The 19,360-nt window shown below is 38.4% G+C and overlaps 1 long non-coding RNA gene across 3 annotated transcripts; it reads left to right on the plus strand.

The window, feature by feature from the left end:
- Positions 1–498: 498 nt before the first annotated feature.
- Positions 499–16,061, plus strand: LOC135318932 (uncharacterized). 3 transcript variants are annotated; one of them, XR_010377397.1, is made up of 3 exons: positions 499–792; positions 1,287–1,799; positions 15,652–16,061. It is a non-coding gene; the product is annotated as an uncharacterized LOC135318932 (long non-coding RNA). The 3 variants fall into 3 exon arrangements; XR_010377399.1 differs by having other exon boundaries at positions 1,634–1,799; XR_010377398.1 differs by lacking the exon at positions 15,652–16,061 and adding an exon at positions 3,668–3,941.
- Positions 16,062–19,360: the final 3,299 nt, after the last annotated feature.

Genomic DNA, 19,360 nt, shown 5'->3' on the forward strand with positions numbered 1-19,360 from the left:
TTTTTCATCAAGACCACTCTAAAAACTAGGTATTATTATCTGCATTAGAAAGTAATTAATAAATATTTGCTCAATGAGTGAGTAAAGGCTTCACTTAGAAAATCACTCCCAAAAGCAATTCAAGTCACTCACCCAACAATAAAAATCGAGAAAATGCCATGTTCCATGTACCTAACAAATCTTACAGTTTCCTGGGAACCTGAATCCAGTTCACTCTTACAGAGAAAACAGCCATGCGAATAAAACCCACCCAGGGTGCTTAACACGCATTAGATATTTACTGAATGACTGAATGATTGAATGGATGAATGAATGAATGAATGAATGAATACAAAAAAGGCAAAGGTGTTCCAAAGCCAGTACAATAGTCCCTCATTATCTATGGTTTCACTTTCTATGGTTACCCTGGGCCAACCACAGTCCAAAGATACTCAGCGGAAAATTCCAGAAATAAATAGTTCACACATTTTAAGTTGTGTGACTTCCGAGTATCATGATGCAATCTCACACTGCCCAGCTGTGTCCTGCCCGGGATGTGGATCATGCCTTTGTCCAGTGTATCCTGCTCCTTAGCCACTTGGTAGCCCTTTGGATGATCGGATCGACTGTTGCAGGATCGCAGCGCTTGTGTTTATTTTATTAAGAATGGCTTCAAAGCACAGGAGTGGTGATGCTGGCAATTTGGCCGTGTCAAAGAGAGGCATACCGTGCTTCCTTTAAGTGAACAGAGGAACGTTCTCTACAAAATAAGGAAAGGAAACAAATTATACGCTGGGGCTGCTAACATCTAAGGTAAGAGCTCATCTACCAGTAAAATTGTGAAGAAAGAAAAAGAAACCTGGGCTCATTTTGCTGTCGCACCTCAGACTGCAAAAGTTACAGCCACAGTGTGTGGTAAGTGCTTAGTTAACATGTAAACGGCATCAAATGTGTACAATAAGATATTTTGAGAAGCCACAGTCACATAACTTTTATTGCAGTATATTGTTATAATGATTCTATTATTATTAGCTGTTAATCTCTTGCTGTATCTAATTTATAAATTAAACTTTATCATGGGTCTGTATGTATTCGAAAAAACCCCAGTATATGTAGGATTTGGTACTACCCGCCTGCACTGGGGGTTTTGGAATGTACCCCCATGAATAAGGAGGGGATTGTATACTAAGGAACCTCTTAAAAGACCAGAGAGAGAAACCACACTGCTTCATTCTGCAGCAGACAACCAAAATAAGCCTTTTTCCCTTCAATGTGTGGGGGTGGTAAATTTCATTCTCTACCTCCAGACTCTCCCACACGGCTGCCCAGCACCCGAAAGCCAGAAGGAAGAAAGAGTGTAGCGAGGAGAGAGAAACTGAACATGGCCAGTCCTTGCCTCCACAGTAAAAGAGTTGGGACAAATTCAATGGATTTGATCAATGGATCTAACAAAATAATTTGAGACTTTATGGCTTATTGATCAAGGAACTATGCCTGAGAGGTGCCCATCCATCACCTTTGAGGCCAGAGAACTCCCAGAGAAAACACTGCTCCTGCTGCAAATCATAGTCACCCTTCTGAATTCAAAAGTTCAGTGGCTCTATCCACCAGAAAAACCTCAGTAAGGCCGAACAAGGTGATATTCTTTCTGCAGGAGAGAAGGGAGGATGACCTGAGAGGAGACACAATGAACCGGAAACTGAGTACATTATGAGTATAATCTTCACCATGACCTTGTCGGGTAGATGATGGAATCCTGATTCAACAGACAAGGGAAGTGAGGCTCACGGCAGTTAAGTGACCCATCAGACACACAGCTAGTAAGTTCATTTGCTCCAAAACTTTCCATTCTCCTCCCTATCCCTTCTCTCCAGCCAGTGCACTGGACTCTACAGGGCTATGTTTCCTATGCAAGTCCTGAGCCAGAATAGTGGTATCCTAAGGAATTTTAATACCCAGAAAAAAAAAATAGTTTATTTCCATCCTGCTAGAATTTATTTTCAAGGGAAAAAAATATCAAGCAGCTCCAAGTTTCCAACATGTCTCTAAACACTGGACTACAACAGTGAACAAAAGTAGACAAGGGTCTTGCCCTCATGGAGTTTACCTTCTGGCACAAGAGACAGAAAGTACATAATAAATAAACGTGTGTGCACGTCTGTGTGTGCGTGTCTGTGTGTGCGCACAACGAGTTTACTTAACGACCTACATTCAGTGGAATGTGAAGCAAAAATCATCATAAACTCATTTTAATCATCATAAACTCATTTCAGTATGCTATGCTGAGGCTTGCTTCCTGACCCCTGGAAGATGTCTAGCACACTTAGCGTATCTTTTCTCATCATTTCCATGTATTATTGAATGTGGCTCCTTTTAAGGAACTTTGAAGTCCAATCCATCTTAATATCAGTTCTCCTTTAGACATTATTTAGTCCACTGTGTTGTATCTGAGGCTAGCGGTTGGAAAGGATGCATTCAAGATCCCAGAAATACTAATGCAAAGTAGTAAAGTTAATAAGTACTAAATGTACTCAAGAGAAAAGCCTTAAAGAAAGGTTACTTGGATTCTGTGGCTGCATATCAGATCTCCCCAAACTTGGTAGCCTAAATGAAGGAAAGCCTCATTTTATAACACCTAATGGTTCCTGCAGGTCAAGAACCAAGGAGGGGATCTGCTGGTTGCTTCTGGCTCAGGGCCTCTCGTGGGGCTATAGTCAGATGGCGGCTGAAGCTGGGATAGTGAGGGGAGGAGGTATGGGGGGATGGCTTGGCATGGAGCCATTTTCAGTTAGTCTTAGGGCTTTTCCACGTGGTTTCTTAACCTGGGCTGTTTGGGCTTCCTCATATTATGGGGGCCTCAGGCAGTTACATTGCTCACAGGAAGGCTTAGGGCTCCAGCACAAGAATTCCAGCTAACCAGGGGGAAGCTCTGTCTCTTCTGTCACACTCTTTTGGTTATAAGTGAGTCACAGTCCCTTCCAGATCCCAGGGGAAGGAATATAGACTCCCCTCATCTCCCAGTGGGAAAAGTGCGAGGTCACATTGCAAGAAGACCCTATGGAATTGGAGATATTATTGCAACCAACTTTTGATGGGTTGCATTTTTTATTGATGTATATTTGCTGTACAATATTATATAAGTTACAAGTGTACAATACAGTGATTCACAATTTTAAAAATTATATTCTATTTATAGTTATTATAAAATGTTAGCCATATTCCTTGTGTTGTACAATATATCTCTGTAGCTTATTTTATATCATCTAATATTTTGTACCTCTTAATCCCCTACCCTTCCTTATATTGACCCTCCCCTTTTTCCCCTCTCCTTTGGTAACTGCTGGTTTGTTCTCTTTATCTGTGAGTCTGTTTCTTTTTTGTTATATTCACTAGTTTGTTTATTTTTTAGATTCCACATATAAATGGTATCATACAGTATTTGTCTTTCTCTGTCTGTCTTATTTCACTTAGTATAATTCCCTCCAAATCTACCCATGTTGCTGCAAATGGTAAAATTTTATTCTTTTTTATGGCTAAGTAGTATTCCATTGTCTATATGTCCCATATCCATTCATCTGTTGATGAACACCTAGGTTGCTTTCATATCTTGACAATTGTAAATAATGCTGCTATGAACACTAAGGTGCGTGTATCTTTTCAAATCAGTGTCTTGGGTGTTTTTTTCCAGATATATACCCAGGAGTGAAAATCTACCCATGACACCTAAAATGGAAGAGAATATGTCAGGAAGAGTTAAGAAAACAGTAAAAATGCAGAGATGAGACAGAGAAAAAGACTTTCGACAGTTGGAGTATTTAGTGGTAAATCAAAAAGATGGCAATGGAATCAAGACATTTATTGTGCACAGCAGTAGGGACAAAAGTGACATCTGCTTGTAATATTAGATGCCCATACTCCCATGGACCCATGCATGCACACACACAGACACACACACGCACATAACTATGGTCCCCAGAACCTTCTAACCCAAAACTGTGACAATTTCCACTCTGATCAGTACTTTTTATCCACAGCTATTGTGGCAACTGGTGACCGTGATTCACTACCTCTCTACCCTTATGTATCCTTGGAGAGCTCCCTCTGACCTACTAGAGAAGGTTTGCTAATGGTTGTCCTCTCAGCACAGGGCAAAGCAATTTCTTTGGAATCCTGTTGTCATCCATCCTCCTCACATGAGCAGCCCAGAGAAGTGGAGTTGCAAAGTGCACGGCTTTGATGCCAGTGGATTGGCGGAACTCCAACTTCTTACTCTCAGCAACCTTGTTCTGCCATTTGATGTTAAATATAGAACTTAAGGGGCAGGGTGAGAATGCCAAAGCCCCAGACAAATTCTAATTCTTCCTGTCTTCCATCTATCACCATCTGCTTATCTATTTTCTGTGTTCATCATCACAGTGCTTACTTATTCCCCATTCCTTTATTCTGCAACAGGCTAGTCCCCACTTTCACAGTGGGACACTCTGCTTAGGTACATCACAACGACTCATGATGCAATTACACTTTCAGCTAACTAGGACACGTCATTTCAGAGTCCCTAGTAAACCAGAAAAGAGAGTAAGAAACATCGAATTACAGAAACTAACTTTATAGAAGAGAGTTATGGAAAAGAGGAAACCTCCCGAGTGTGTGCAGAATGTGTACACGCTGCCCAGTCTGTCCCTTTCATACTTGCAGCCGCTCTACAACAACACAACTTTCAACAATGCTGACAAGTAAGTACGATGGTGTGTGGAGAAGAGCTGTATTAAATTTTAGAGATCTGAGATCAAAATGTACCTCTTCTATTACTCTGTTTAGTGCGAGGTCACTGAAAGCCAGCTCTGTAATCTTTGGCAACCACTCTAAGCCTCAGTTTCCTGACCTGTTCACTGAGAAAATGGAGTGGGTAACTTCTCTGTTTCTTTTCGGGTTTATGATTTGAAAATTCAGGAGGTTGCATGTGGTATATCTCAGTTAAATAGAATAATCAACTAACTAGAATATTCACCACCTTATATTCTATTTAATTAAGTTCTACTATAATAGTAACAATAATTATATCTTTTACCTGTCTATCATTAAACTTCCTAAATGTTTTGACATCCATTTATGCTCTTATTTTAACTTCAAAATATTGTCCAAAACTAACAGATCATCTATATTTCCATGCCTTACCAAGTATATGATATTGAAAGGATGGATACAAGTATGTAACAGGCAAAAAGATTCTATTTGATATAACTTGTATGGTTCTTTTTTCTTGAGTTAGAAAAATACAAGGTCATTCAAAATGAAAAATAAAACTAAGAAAATATGTCATTCAAAATGTTCCCGTATCAGAGCATTATAAAAATCTCTCCTACACACATTGAAGAAATATCTAAGGTCCACTGTAGACCTAAGTCAAGGCTAAGTTTGAACCAACTGTCGAAAAATTATCAACTCTACAGCTCATAGCTTTAGAGCACTTCCAAATTTAGCAAACACTTTTACACTTATTATTTCATCTGAATCCCACAATGACCCTGAGTCATTGTTAACTGAAATGCAATTGTTAGTCTCATTCTACAGACGAATCAACTGAGATCAAAGAGGACAAGTGATTTTGCCAAAAACACAAAAGCAATTAGACATGGACTCAGAACCTAGCTGAACCACAGAATTCAGAGTTCATAGGAAACTTAAAGGTCACCGAATGAAACCTCTCTGCTGAGGCATCAGCGCTACAGCAGTGATGGCCAGCTGGCCATTCAAAATTGGGGCTCTCCTTTTCATGCGAGAGATTGGTAGCCAGGAGGGGGCTTTCCATCCAGGGAAGGGACCACATTCCCCAGTCTTCCTGGTACCTCAATGTGATCAATTACCACCACGATCTGATATATCTAGCCATGACCAGTTATCACCACTATAACACGAGCCGAGGTTCTCCTTATTCTTTCTCTACCCTTTCTCTCCTAACTCAGAGGACATTGAAGCCCAAGGAGATGGTAGCCAAAAATAGAAGGATGCCCTGTATCACCCCAAGGAAGAAAATTGTCTGCCAACCAGAACGCTCACACTGGAACAAGAAATAATCTTAAATTGTGTTAAGACAGCAACAGCAGAAATTTACTTAATTTTTTCCATAGTTAGCATTCTTCTGCAAATGACAATCCCCTGCAAGCCCCCTGCCTCCAAACAAACATAATAACGAGGGGCTTACTCCTACCACAGGCAGATCATTTCATGTTCGAACCTGCTTCTGATGATAAAGTTCTCCCCGCACCAAGCTGACTTTTTTTTTTTCCTGTTACATCATTTTGGTCCTGGTATGCCTTTTGAACTCACACAGAACTGACTTAACACCTCTTCCACGTGACTCATGTCTGCCTCTAACCCTTTATTACAGACGATCTTTGTTCTCGAATAATGATTCTTTATAGAAATTATGTTTCCACAACAAGATCATAAGGTTCTCTTCCCCGGCAGTGCTTGAGGCAATTCTGGGCAAAGGACAAGAGTTTGATAAACACTGAGTGTCTCATGGAAGCCGGTCCTGACTTTGGAGTTGAGTTGTCACTTTTTTTGGAAGCTTGTCTAAATTCATTCAGAAGGAGTTACCTTCTTTCCCTGCTGTCTGCAGCACCTCATGTGCTTTTCTATTATAACCCTTCCCACGTGACTTTATAATTGTAATCCACCTTCATAGCTAATAAAGGCATCTGAGCTAAGTCTATATATGTCACCAGGGAGAAGTCCACTTACCATTCTTTCATTACACGTACAGACACAGAGTATACAACTCCAGGGGATATCATTTCTGTTACCATCCATAATGTTGTGCTATACAGTGGAGCCTCTTGGAACCCAGAAGATGATGCAAATGTGCCCTTCTTCCTCTTTCTTTCCCTCAAGTTACCCATCAGCCCGCTTCATGGGTGCCTGCGAGCTCATGTGCCCTTTTTCCTTTGCTCACACCTTTTCCGGCACTCCCACTGTGCACACACACCCCAGCTTCAACCTACCCATTCTTCATGCCTTGCATTCAAGCAGAGCAAACACAATGTGTTTAGAACTGAGCACCAACGGGACAACAAATTTCAAACTTGCTAATATTCATACCCCTCCCAGCATAGCTTGAGAAATCATTATGTTAAGACACCTCCCTATGGGGAGGAAGACTGATGGGTGGGAGGAGATTGAGGAACTGGATGGGGAAGGACAAACAGTAAAAGAGGTTGAAAGCCCCATCATTCCATGTAACTCTCTTATTTGCTTATATGTCTTCTCTGCTAAATTATTATATATTTACTTACTCACTTATTTAAAACAACCGTAGCATTTACTAGGTGCCAGGCATTGTTCTAAGCATTTTGCAAATGTTAACTCATTTTACCCTCATAATCGCTCCGTAATGTATAGTATCTTGATTCCCCATTTTAGAGATGAGGAAATTGGAGACAGAGGTCTTGTAACTTGCCTAAGGTCACCACCCAGTAAAAGTTACATCAGGATTTGAATCCAGAACCCAGAACAGCTAACTCTGTTGCCACGTAGAGGAGCATTTTGAAAACAGAGATTGGATCATACCCTCTTTCGTACCCCAACAATCTTGCACTAGTTTCTGTAAGATTGTAAGCCTTAAAAATTGCTTGAATCAATGAATGAGCGAGTGAATGAATAAATGGGAATATTTTCTTATTTACTCAGAAAGGGTGCCCCAAACGGAAACTCAGCTACCTATGGTTGAGTTTGCACCCACTTCTAGCTGCACATCTTATCCCAAGTTATTGCTTATCACTGCAGGACACGAGCACACTGTGCCTCTCTCAGATGCCTCACGACAAGCTGAAATCAATCTACCCATTTGCAGACAGATGCATCATGGGAGACACAACAAGCCTGTCCACTTCAACATGTGTTCTCTGCATCCCCCGCCCCAGAGAAGATGCTTCAGGAGAAAAGCACTAGCTCTTCTGTTGCAGGGGCTCCTGCCCACAGAAAGCAAGGTGAGAGGCACCCAGCAGTGTGGAGTGACTCAAACTCTCATCCTTCTGAGACAAAGGCGCGGAGAAGGAGGAGTAGTCACAGAGCCATCTCCCTGCCTAGGAGCTAACCTCACAGGAATTTGCCTGCTCACCTATGGGGACCTGTATTGCCTCCTGTGCCTTGCCCTCACCAACAAGTTGTAAAGGATTTCTGGTCTGCCATTTTACAGATGAAGAAAAGAAAGCTTGGCTCAAAGTGTCTCATTAATATGCCCAAGTTCACATGGCTACTATATTGAGCTTTGAATCAGGACTTTGGCTAGGAACTCTAGGTTCTTCATTCTTGCAAAAGTCATTTTGGGAAACTTACCTGGCATAAACCTTGAGCAGATGAGGAATAGCCCCAAGTTGCTGGCCCTCCATGTGGGTTTAATATATTACTCGCCTGTCCTTTCTGGGAACCATACCAGACAGAGTTCCCATTGCCTCCTTGGAAAATCCCATCCTGGACCTGAGACAAACAATTTCCTTTTTGTCATCCGGTCATTGACAGTGTGGTATCAGGAACCCTCAGTAGACTGGGAGGTGGGAGGGAAGGCAACAGCTCCAACTCTCTCACCAAGCAGCTGTGGCTTTGATGGAGTCATCTGACCCCTCTGGACTTACTTTTGGTATTTTTGCACAGAAAACAAAGGGATTGGATTAACTACGTATCAGATCCTGTGTGCATTGACATAGGAGCTGTAGGCGAGCTTTCTTGCAGGCAAGCACAATGGAAAGCAATACAGTGAGGTAGAAATTATCCTAACCTTAACCATAGACCAGGGGCTGTGAACCCTCAGTTGTGGTCCTAAAAATGGATTCAACAATTTATTCTAGGCTGCTGAGGACATCAGAACGATGTGTTGTGGCCTCAAAGGTCAACAAAATGATGGGTATTATCCAAAAGGGTATTGTAAAACACAAAGAAGAACACTTTTAACATTTACCCAGGAAATAGAACCAGTATACTGCCCTCTGAAATGCAATGCTCTTCAACGGCTACACCTCTAGAAACAGACTGAGGAATTAGAAGAAATCTAGAATGAGAGCATTTTAATGGCTTAGAGCATGGAAAGTGGTAATCATTGACAGACAGCCTAAAAAGATTTAAATTACACTACGATTATGAAAAAGCAATTCTCTGTCATTAGTATCCCATATAATATTTAATAACATTTCTTAACTTGGTGATACATACATATTTAATGTCTCAGGTTAAATAAAGTAAAAAGTTATTTTAGAAATAATACTTCTTCTAGGTCTCACATTTTATGAAACAATGATACTCAAACTCTTCATATGCACCTTTAGTACGAACAACTTTTTCACTATTAAAGTCACATTTTGAGTCAGCCAACACAGTTTTTACAAAATGCATCTCCCTCACTGCCTTTGAAATCATTTGAGATGCAGTACTTTGAATCCATATATGATGCTTCCCCGGAAGTTGTATTCCAAACCACAGGTACCCATTCACGTAGCCCTTGGACCATCCATCATTTCATTTATCCTATAATGATAATTGTGATCATTATAACACTACAATTTATCACATATCTTCTCCAAAACCACTTATCTGCTCTGCTTTCTTAAGTTGCTCACAATGACAGCAAACACTTGGAATTAGGATATTATACCCCTGGAAATAATGACTAAATTACTAATATCTTTGCTTCCTTTTATTTTAATACTTTCATCATATGATTTCTCTAAGCAACACGAGCTAGCAGTGATTGTAATGATTCGAGGATAATTTGTCTTCTTTTAAAAGTATTTCTTGTTTAGGGAAAAATATTTCAGAGGCACAGAAAGCAAACTTATGGTTATCGGAGAGGGGAAAAGGGTGGGAAGGGATAAATTGGGAGCTCGAGATTTGCAGATACTAACTACTATATATAAAATAGATAAACAAGAAGTTCATACTGTATAGCACAGGGAACTATATTCAATACCTTGTAGTAATTTATGGTGAAAAAGAATATGAAAACGAATATATGTATGTTCAGATATGGCTGAAGAATTATGCTCTACACCAGAAACTGACACATTGTAAACTGACTATACGTTAATAAATATATATGTATTAAAAAATAAATTACTGAAAAAAGATAATATAAACAAACATTTAAATAAAGCTGACTAATTGAAAAAAATATTTCAGAGAGCATGCTCCAAGGAAGCCATTTCTTCTTTTCCAAGAGATAATTAGAAGACAACCAACTTTATATTCACACATACAGGAAATGTTAATTATGAATTTAAAAATTATGATAAAGACTAAGCTTTGATTATTTCTTTTCTATTTTATTACCTCGGGCTTGGGCTGTTCAGGGTTGGAAAAGATGCCTAACATTCACTGAACATTTCCTGTGCACTGAGGGTTGACGTATACGAATTCCCAGAAGAATTAAAGTAACATTCAGGTATAGGCGTAATTACGTCTAGCTTACAGGTGAATAAACTGGGACTGAGAAAATTTTTAAATAGCCTGTTTCCCATAATCACTAAATACTAGTACTGAGTTAGAACTGAGATGTCTCTGAATCTAAAACCCTTGCTCTTCCTGTCATGTCAGAAAGTTCAACATAGTAGAACAAAGAGTTATGTCTCAAAGGTTTAGAGAGAAAACTATAAAAATAGAGTATCCATTACTTCGTATCACATTGGCATTTATGTTTTAGTAATGCTTTGTAGTTTTGACAGTCTTTTGCATTTATTATTATTTATTATTATTATCTCATTTGTAAAAATTAAATATGAAGTGATTCAAAGCAGGTTTAGCTATATTCATTAACAATAAGTATAAACTGTTTATAAAACAAGTTCCTATGAGTCTGTAACAGCAGACACGTTATTGTATGAGCATTAATATGGTCTTGACTTCTGAATTTGACATCAAATTGTTCAGAGACAAAACAAATGGATGGATGGACCTTCTGTTCATCTCTATTATTTTCCCTGTAAATGCTTCTAAAAGATAAGGATTTTCTTAAAACATAAAAAACAGTATTTTCAGACCTAAAAAAAAAAAGCTAACAATAAATCCTTTAGTGCTAAATATGCCATGTGTTTAAATTTTCCCAGTCATGTCGTGAATTTTGTACCTTCTTTTTAAATTGTGTCCACAAATTAAATTTGGTCAATATGACTTTATGTTCCTTTCAGTCTGCAAGTTTCCTTCCCTGGTTATTTTCCTATTTATTTATTTACTTATTGAAGACTGTTTGTTCTTTTTTCCATATTTTGAGTTTTGCTGATTTCACCCCTTGCTGCGACTATGTTTACCATCTTTCTTTGCCCCCTTTATTTTATGAGCCAGGTTCTTAATAATAAAGACTCGGTCAGACTCAGGTTTGATTTCTCCTTTTCTTTTCCTTTGCTTAAATACATCTAGTTGTCTGTCTTGGTGATTAAGACTTACCGGTGCATAAGCCTAATAACTCATTAGCGGTCATCACCTGGTTTGTTACTTTCTTAGGGATTGCAGAAATGTGATTGCTACATGACCCAATTCTAACACAATTATTAGCCTGAATTCTAAAATGGACTTCCCCTTACCAGCTATGGGATTGTGTCAAAGTGTGTACTTGCACAGGAAAAGTTAGAAAATGACTTGATTCTTCCCTTTTATTTACTGCTTTGAGGAATAATGAATTCATTTCATAGTATCTTCCAAAGCTGGCAAATGATGTTTTTATTATTCAATATTATAATGAACTCGTGGATTTTAAAATATTTTGTATATTTTGAACCACTGTAGATTATTTTTTTCGGTTTAAATTATCCCGACTTTGGCCAGGTTAACTTCTGAAACTTTCTGTCACAAGTCTTACAACAGCCTTAGAAAACTTCCTACCTTCTGATTCCATAAGCTGGTCCAGGCTTGTTTATACTTTTCCGGCCTCAGGCCTGGAATCAGTCACTTTTTTCAAGGAGCCCAGCTCCCTTTTGTGCTAAATGGTAGTAAGATACTACAATGTGCACCCAGAGGTGCTCATTGCTACTGGGAGTTCACTGTTTTTAGGCTTTTTCCAGTGGACATAGCTAGAAAACTAGTTGAGGTGTTTTTATCTTTTTCTTTCTTTGATTTTATTTATGTTTTTTTAATCCTTACTATAAAGACCTTAACTGTTTGCTTTAAATTTTTTTCAGAATAATAATGCTAACATTACTACTACTAATGTGGTTATCCATACTTTAAGATATGTTTCTAGTTCTTTTTGTCCCAAAAATGTGTCCAACTAGGAAAACATGGTCTAATTGCTATGACTTGGAAATAATTTTTCTTTGTGTGATTAAATCGCCAGCTTGATACACATAGTTATTTATTTTATTGTGCTTTTAATTTTTAGGTATTGCTTTTTTTCTCATCTTGATTTGATTTTGTTGTATGATTTTGTAAAATATGTATGGGGCTTCAAGTTGCATACAGAGAAGTTTAGCTTCTCTGCATCCCAAAGGTCTCCGCTATCTCCATGTCCATCCATCTCCCCCTAGAGAAACTTAAAAAATTTTGATATATCTTTTGACTAGTTGTCTCTTTTTATGAGGAAGATGTGTGTGTCCATTATACATCCCTATCTCTCTCATTTTCTTAACTACAGAGATTTCTACACACTCCACTGAAACTCGTTTATTCAATTAATAGCATGTCGCTTCACAGTGGTATATAAATACACTCTTTGTTCTTTTTAGAGAAGCCTAATATGTTATGACCTATGTGCATCACAGTTTATTCAGCCAGTCCTAGCTTGACAAGCATTTGACGCTCTTCTACTGATATGTGGAAATGGTAGGCATTGGCTTCTTCTGCTACAGAAGGCTGCAAAAACTAGCTGTGTTGAGTATGTCTTCCTATTTTCTCCAGTGTACCTTTGAGAGTTGCCCCTTCAAGTGGGCTTGCTGCATGAAAGTGAAAATGCCTGTGTAAATTTGATCAATTTTGCCAAATTTCCCTCTGTAAGACTTGGACCAAGTTTCCCACACAATACTTGCAAATACTCATTTCCCTGCAGCCTATCAAATATAGTCTCTTATTAGACCTTTGGAATTATCCATCTAAAAGGTGAAAAAGTGTATTTTGATGTCATTTAACTTCTCATTTCTCATTATAAGAAGTGAAGTTGAACATATTTTAATACTTTAAGGTCCTATGCCATTTTTCCCCCTGTAAAGTCTCCATTCATACCTTTTGTCCATTTTTCCATAGGGTATCTGCCTATTTTTGTTTCTCTATTTTAAGCTTTTTATATATTAGGAGTATTAACCCTTTATGTTGTAATTTACAAATACTTTCCCAGTGTTTCATTTATTTTTTATTTAGCTTATAGTCTGCATTGTCATAACTTGGAATTTTCTTAATTTTTTTCCTTTATTTATGTAGTCAGATTTACTAAACATTTCCCTCATTGCTTCTAGAGAGTGAAGCATAGTGAAAAATACCTTGTTTGCTTTTAGGTTATGAAGGAATTTGCCTGTGTTTTCACTTAGTATTTCTATGGTTTTATTTTTCATATCTCTTACTCACTTGGAACTCATCCTGAAAGACAGCATGGGGAATGAACTAACTTTTATCTTCCTCTACATGGCATTCAGTTCACATTTTCTTAATTCTTATATTTCCGAACTTTTTCAAATATCACTAATCATTAATAATTTAAATGATAAAGAATTCTTGTTTCAAAAATTTTCCAGAATTTTTAACACTCAGTGTCCTCTTAGACTCAATGCTGTTCTTGAGATATTCAATGTCATTTAAATTTGTTTTTGTTTTATATGAAACCTGACTTTTCTCCTCCTGTCTCTCCTCACCTTCTCTCCTCTACTTTCCTCTCTCTCAGGTTTTAGAATCTCCTCTTTACCTCTGTGGTTATGAAATTTCATTATATCTTTCTGAGCGTGTTATTTTTACACTGTGCTGAACACTTGGTGAGTCTTTTTCATCTAAAACCATATGCCCTTCAGCTTTTAGAAATGTTCCCATATCATTTATTTGGCAATACCTACTATTTATTTTCTCTACTTTCTTTTTAGAAATACTATTAGTCGGATTCGTCCTCTATTTTTCTAACCTATTTTCTCTAGTGTTCCATCACTTTGACTTATTCTGGTTTCCAGTAGGTCTCTTAAATATTTTTTCCTCAACTATAATACTGAAATTTGCATTTCTATTATTTTTTTCAAAACTTTTTTCTGAAATATTCTAATATAGTAGCATTCTTGCCTTTGTTACTGGGAAGCAGTATTTTCTCATTTCTTTGGGGATTATAATTGTTGAATGTTTCTTTTATTTTTCCTACCTGCAATGTCAATTTCCTCTAGGTTCCTCTTTTTTTGTTGTTGTTTTGTTTTAGTCACACTTTTTCATTTTGGAGACTTTCCCCAACTATCTGAAAACTTTGGCTTTCGTATTTAAGAGTGAACATAGTTCTGTGTGCAAAGGTAGAACTTTCTCTCAGAGGTTTCTTGAAAAGTGATAGGGACTTGAGCCTTCCATGGAAGCCACCCAGTACCGATGTCTGAATGTTCTTTCTTCGGAGACAAGTCTTCCATTCTGCTGTGAAAGTAGGGCAGGTAGAAGGAAGGAAGAGGGCAAATATTCCTACTCCTGACATTTCAGAATCTGAACATGGAAGAGGAGGTGAAGTATTTCATAGTATGCTATTGAGGTTCTCATTTAATTCCTTTGTTTTTAACCCACCTCTCAACCGTGCAATCCACCATATTCACTGCTAGCCCACAGATTGGTATACATAATTTCTCCGCACTATAAACCTCTGTTCTACCAAAAGAAAACAGAGACCACTACCTAACCCCCTATCTTTATGAGCAGGAAAGGGATCATGTCGATCCAAAGACTCTGTATACAGACATTCAATCAACCCCCCTTTCAGTCCACTCTTTCCTTCTTGTCTTCCACTTATGCCCCAAATGCTGGAAGCTTCTCAGGGTTTTGCAGAATGAGTTGGTTCATTTCACATCAATGTCCACAACTGCAGGCAATTAGTTATAACTTCATCCATTCCGCTAAAACATGTAACTCGTATCTCTGATTTTTTCCCAAAATGTATTAAATTCTCCCTCCTACTGTTATTTCCTTTTCTGTTTCCTGTCCTTGAGGATTAATAACATTTTTTTACTCCTTTACTTATTTTTTTAGTCAAGTTTCATTTGTGTGTGTGTGTGTCTGTGTTTACTTGATTTTTTTGTTTGTCTAATTGATTGATTGATTCTAGCCTACTTCAAGTCCTTTCTGCCAAAAAGTTCTGGTCCAAAGTAAATATTCAAGTACTATAATAAACTTATTTTATCACTCACAGATACATGGACAGATAAGAAAGAAAGAAAGAAAGAAAGAAAGAAAGAAAGAAAGAAAGAAAGAAAGAAAGAAAGAAAGAAAGAAAGAAAGAAAGAAAGAAAGAAGAAAAGGGAAAAAAAGAAAGGAAAGGAAACTTAGTTTAGATCTTAAGAAAGGGCATGGTTTGCAGAAACTATATGACCCAGACATTTAATGTAAGAAATCTTGCCAAGTTGTTATAATCTCTGGCATTTCCACTGGAAAAAAAAAAATCTCTATGCCTGACCCAAAAAATACACCTCCTGGCAGAAAGTGTGAGAGCAATGGTAACTTCTGCTAACTATCATATATTTTCCCCTCTACCAGGCATTTTCCTGGATGAAAAGAAGAATTTTGAAAGTGAAGGGGGAGAGGAGGGACAGTGTGGAAGTATCCACTCCCCTCTGTGCCCAGCAGGGCACTGCCGTGCTTTCCAGCCAGCATCAGGAAGCCAGCACCCAGGGAGAGCCTCCCACAGTGTTGCACTGAACACAGAGTTGGACACGGTCCCTAACTTGGTGACCTTTTGAAAGAGATGTGCTCCCAAAATGCCAGCAGGCACCGCCAGGCTGGCTGAAAGGAGCCTTTGCTGGGTTTCCTAGGTTTCTGGAGACACACTTCAAGAAGGTTATATATGTGGTTTGTGCTGAAATGGTAATAAATTAAATTATAGCTCTGGACTAGTTATCTACCGTATAATGGTAGATTGTTTCACTCTCTGAAAAACCAGAGACTCAGTCCTTTTTCAGCTGTCTTTGATTTCCCAAGCAGTTGTCCTAAAAATTTTTAAAGAATATGTTCTGTTTTCATCTGAAAATCTGCCATCTTATAAACATAGCATTTTTAATAGTTGAAAAATGTTTCTAATTTATTATGCCATTCACTTTTAAAGTGTCAGGTGACAGCAGATAAAACTTCTTTCTGCTCAAGTGTCCTTGTCACTGTCCTAGTTCAAGTTCTCATTACTGCTGGTTTACTGCAACAGCCTTCTATCTGCCCTCAACTTTAACTTTCTCCTTGATTCAAATCTTGGTCTATCTGACTTCCATCTAGTGCTCTTTTCATTATACAATCCTGCCTCCTTACTAACCTTTCTAGCCTGCTCTTCTGATGTAATAAGGGGAGGAATTCAGCAAAGAATAAAACCATTTGCTACCAATTTATTCATTTTCTCTCTCTCTCTCTCTTTCATAATCCCTCTCTCCACCTTCCTGTAATTCATGCTGTCACAGACGAAAAAACCCATTTGGTTTATCTTTGTGTGCCTAGAACCTATTACACTGTTTGGTAAATAGTCAATGTTCAATGGCTACTTATTAAAGAAATGAAGCATTAATTTACAGAAACTGTAATTTGCACAAAGTTGTAGTTTTCTTGAAGAGCCACAGTACCTGAAGTATCGGAGCAGACAAAGCAAATAATCAGATTGATCCAGAGTCTATTTGCACTAGGTGGATGGGTTGGGAAGAAGTAGGTAACCAACAGTATTGGCTGTTGAGATGAAATGATGTTCTCTGTGATCTAGTGCAGATTTGGAAAGGAGGTCAAGACTTAAAGTGACTCATAGATTTGAAGAAAATGGAGTAGTTCTGGGGAAGAAGGCTTTGAAATTTAAAAGCGAACGTAGTGTGAGTGAGATGAGTAAACCGTGGTTGGAAAAGAGACTGTGGTCAGAGATATATTGGCCGGCAAGAGGTGGCGAAGTAGCAAGTTAGCACAAGGAGCAATAATAGCCACAGATGGAGACTGAGGATTAGGCATCAAAATTACAAGAGTTTAGAAGGACATCCATGCTAGAAGTCATCTGCCAATGCTTTGGTGCAACAGCTGGTAATATTGCCAGATGACACATACTTCAGACAAAGAGAGGTTTTGAAATAACCATTCTTGACAAATGGGAGCCTAAACTTGGTATAAGCAGGCAAGATTTACGCACGTGATAGGGCTAGAAAATGCAAAGTGATGCCATGTAGTATTAATTGTTCCAAAGGAGTTGGAAGAGGACAAGAAAGGAGTATTGAGTCTATCCTGAGTGTTGTTAGGGACCCTTGTAAGGCAGAGAGTAATACAGAGCGTAAGTGATCTGCTACTTTCTGTTCACTTCTCCTTATCTGTTCATTCAGACTGTACCTATATATTGGGCTCTTCAGAACAGCCCTCATGTTGGCAGAGTTAAGCACATGCCTCCATAGTCGGATTCGAGGGGTGAAGGTGGGCTCACCAGCTCTCACCAGTCTGAAATGCCTCTAAGGAGGCCAGCTATGGATACAGGAAGTTATATGAATGTAATTTCTGCAAAGACTAAGTGAGATTTTTAGCCCCTCCCTGAGAAAGGATGCACAGTGGGGACTGATGGCAGCATGCCGCAAAGGAAAACAATTAAGTCATAGAACATTTTACGGGAGATGAAGCAATCTGCTGAGATATGGAGAAAGAGTAGGCGCAGGGGAGGTGGGAGATCTCACAGGCAGTCCTCACTTGCCACCCACTGTCACTAAGGATCTAGGCTACTTACTCCTGTTCTCAAGGACTCGTGTGCCAAGCACGCCGGCTCAGCTCCCCACTGCAAATGGAAAACTATGCTTTTTGACTTGACATGATGACTATATGCTGCAACGAAAAATTAAACAGAAAAACAACAAGACAGGCTAAGTGAGGTACATCAGGTACTTATTTGCTGCAGAGCTTAGAATAACTCGGCTTCAGAATTCTGTATCATAAGGTCAACAGTTCATTTTGATTTGTTCACATTATCTCTTTGCTGGGAAAAATGCTGACGCATCCCTTTCTCACTCTTTATCTGTCTCTCTCATGCGTCTGTCTCTTTCTGTCTCTAACTCCTTCTGACTCAGAGCATCTTTCCCCCTCCCTCCCCCTTCCCTTTCGCTTCTTTCTTCTTCTTCTTCCTTTTCTTCTTCTTCTTCTTCCTTTTCTTCTTCTCCTCCTCCTCCCCTTTCTCTCTTCCTCCTCCTCCTCCTCCTTCTTCTTCTTCCTTCTCCTCTCTCCCTCTCTCTTACTTCAGTTTTTAAATAAACTTCAGTAAGCTATAATTTACATACCAAAAGACACCCTTTTTAAGTATCCATTTCGATGAATCTTGACAAACGGATACACTTTGGTAACCAGCACCACAATCAAGATACACAACATTATGATCACCCCAGGAGTTCCCCTGTGCCCTTTCCTAAGTCATTCCCTTATCTCTGACCCAAGGTAACCACTGAGATGCTTCCTGCCAATAGAGACTTGATTGACTTTTCTAGATTTTCCACTAAATGGAGTCATACAGTAGATACACATTTTTGCCTGTCGTCTTCTACTCAGCACAATGAATTTTAGATTCATACATGTTGCAGGTACCAGGTTCAATCCTTGTTTGCTGAAGAGTGTTCCATCGTGTTAATAATACCTGCATCACATGGTAAAAGTATGTTTAACTTTATCAGAAATCAGACTGTTTCAAAGTGGCTACACCACTTTCCATTGCTACCAGCAGTGAATGAGAATTTCATTTGTTTGAAATCCTTGCCAACTCTCCATACCGTCAGACCTTTTAATTTTTGTCATTCTAATGTACATATGCTGGTAAAACATTATGATTTTCATTTTTTTTTTCCTGGTGAGCAATTATGTTGCCCCTATTTTGACATGATTAATGATCATTCATTTCTTCTGTGAAGTCTTCTATTTAAATCATTTGCCCATTTTTATTAGTTTGTTTGTCTTCTTTGAATTGAATTGTAAGAGTTCTTCATGTATCATGGATGCAGATCTCTCATCAGATATAAATAGCAACAGTCAAATATTTGTTTTTAATTAAATTAGCAAACTTTAAAAATAGCATTACTGGTCACAGAATTCTAAAAATCTAAAATAAAACTCTCAATAAGCATTGGTTTTGAGGAACCTCTGAATTCCCAGCTTCAGGACAAAAATTCCCATTTTTTAGCATCAATATTTTTTCTCTTACACTTGCTGTTTCATTTTTTCTACAAAAATATGTGTTTGGGCAAATGAATTTAACCTTGAAATACTG

The sequence above is a fragment of the Camelus dromedarius genome, chromosome 23, assembly GCF_036321535.1.
Source record: "Camelus dromedarius isolate mCamDro1 chromosome 23, mCamDro1.pat, whole genome shotgun sequence".
Taxonomy (NCBI): domain Eukaryota; kingdom Metazoa; phylum Chordata; class Mammalia; order Artiodactyla; family Camelidae; genus Camelus; species Camelus dromedarius.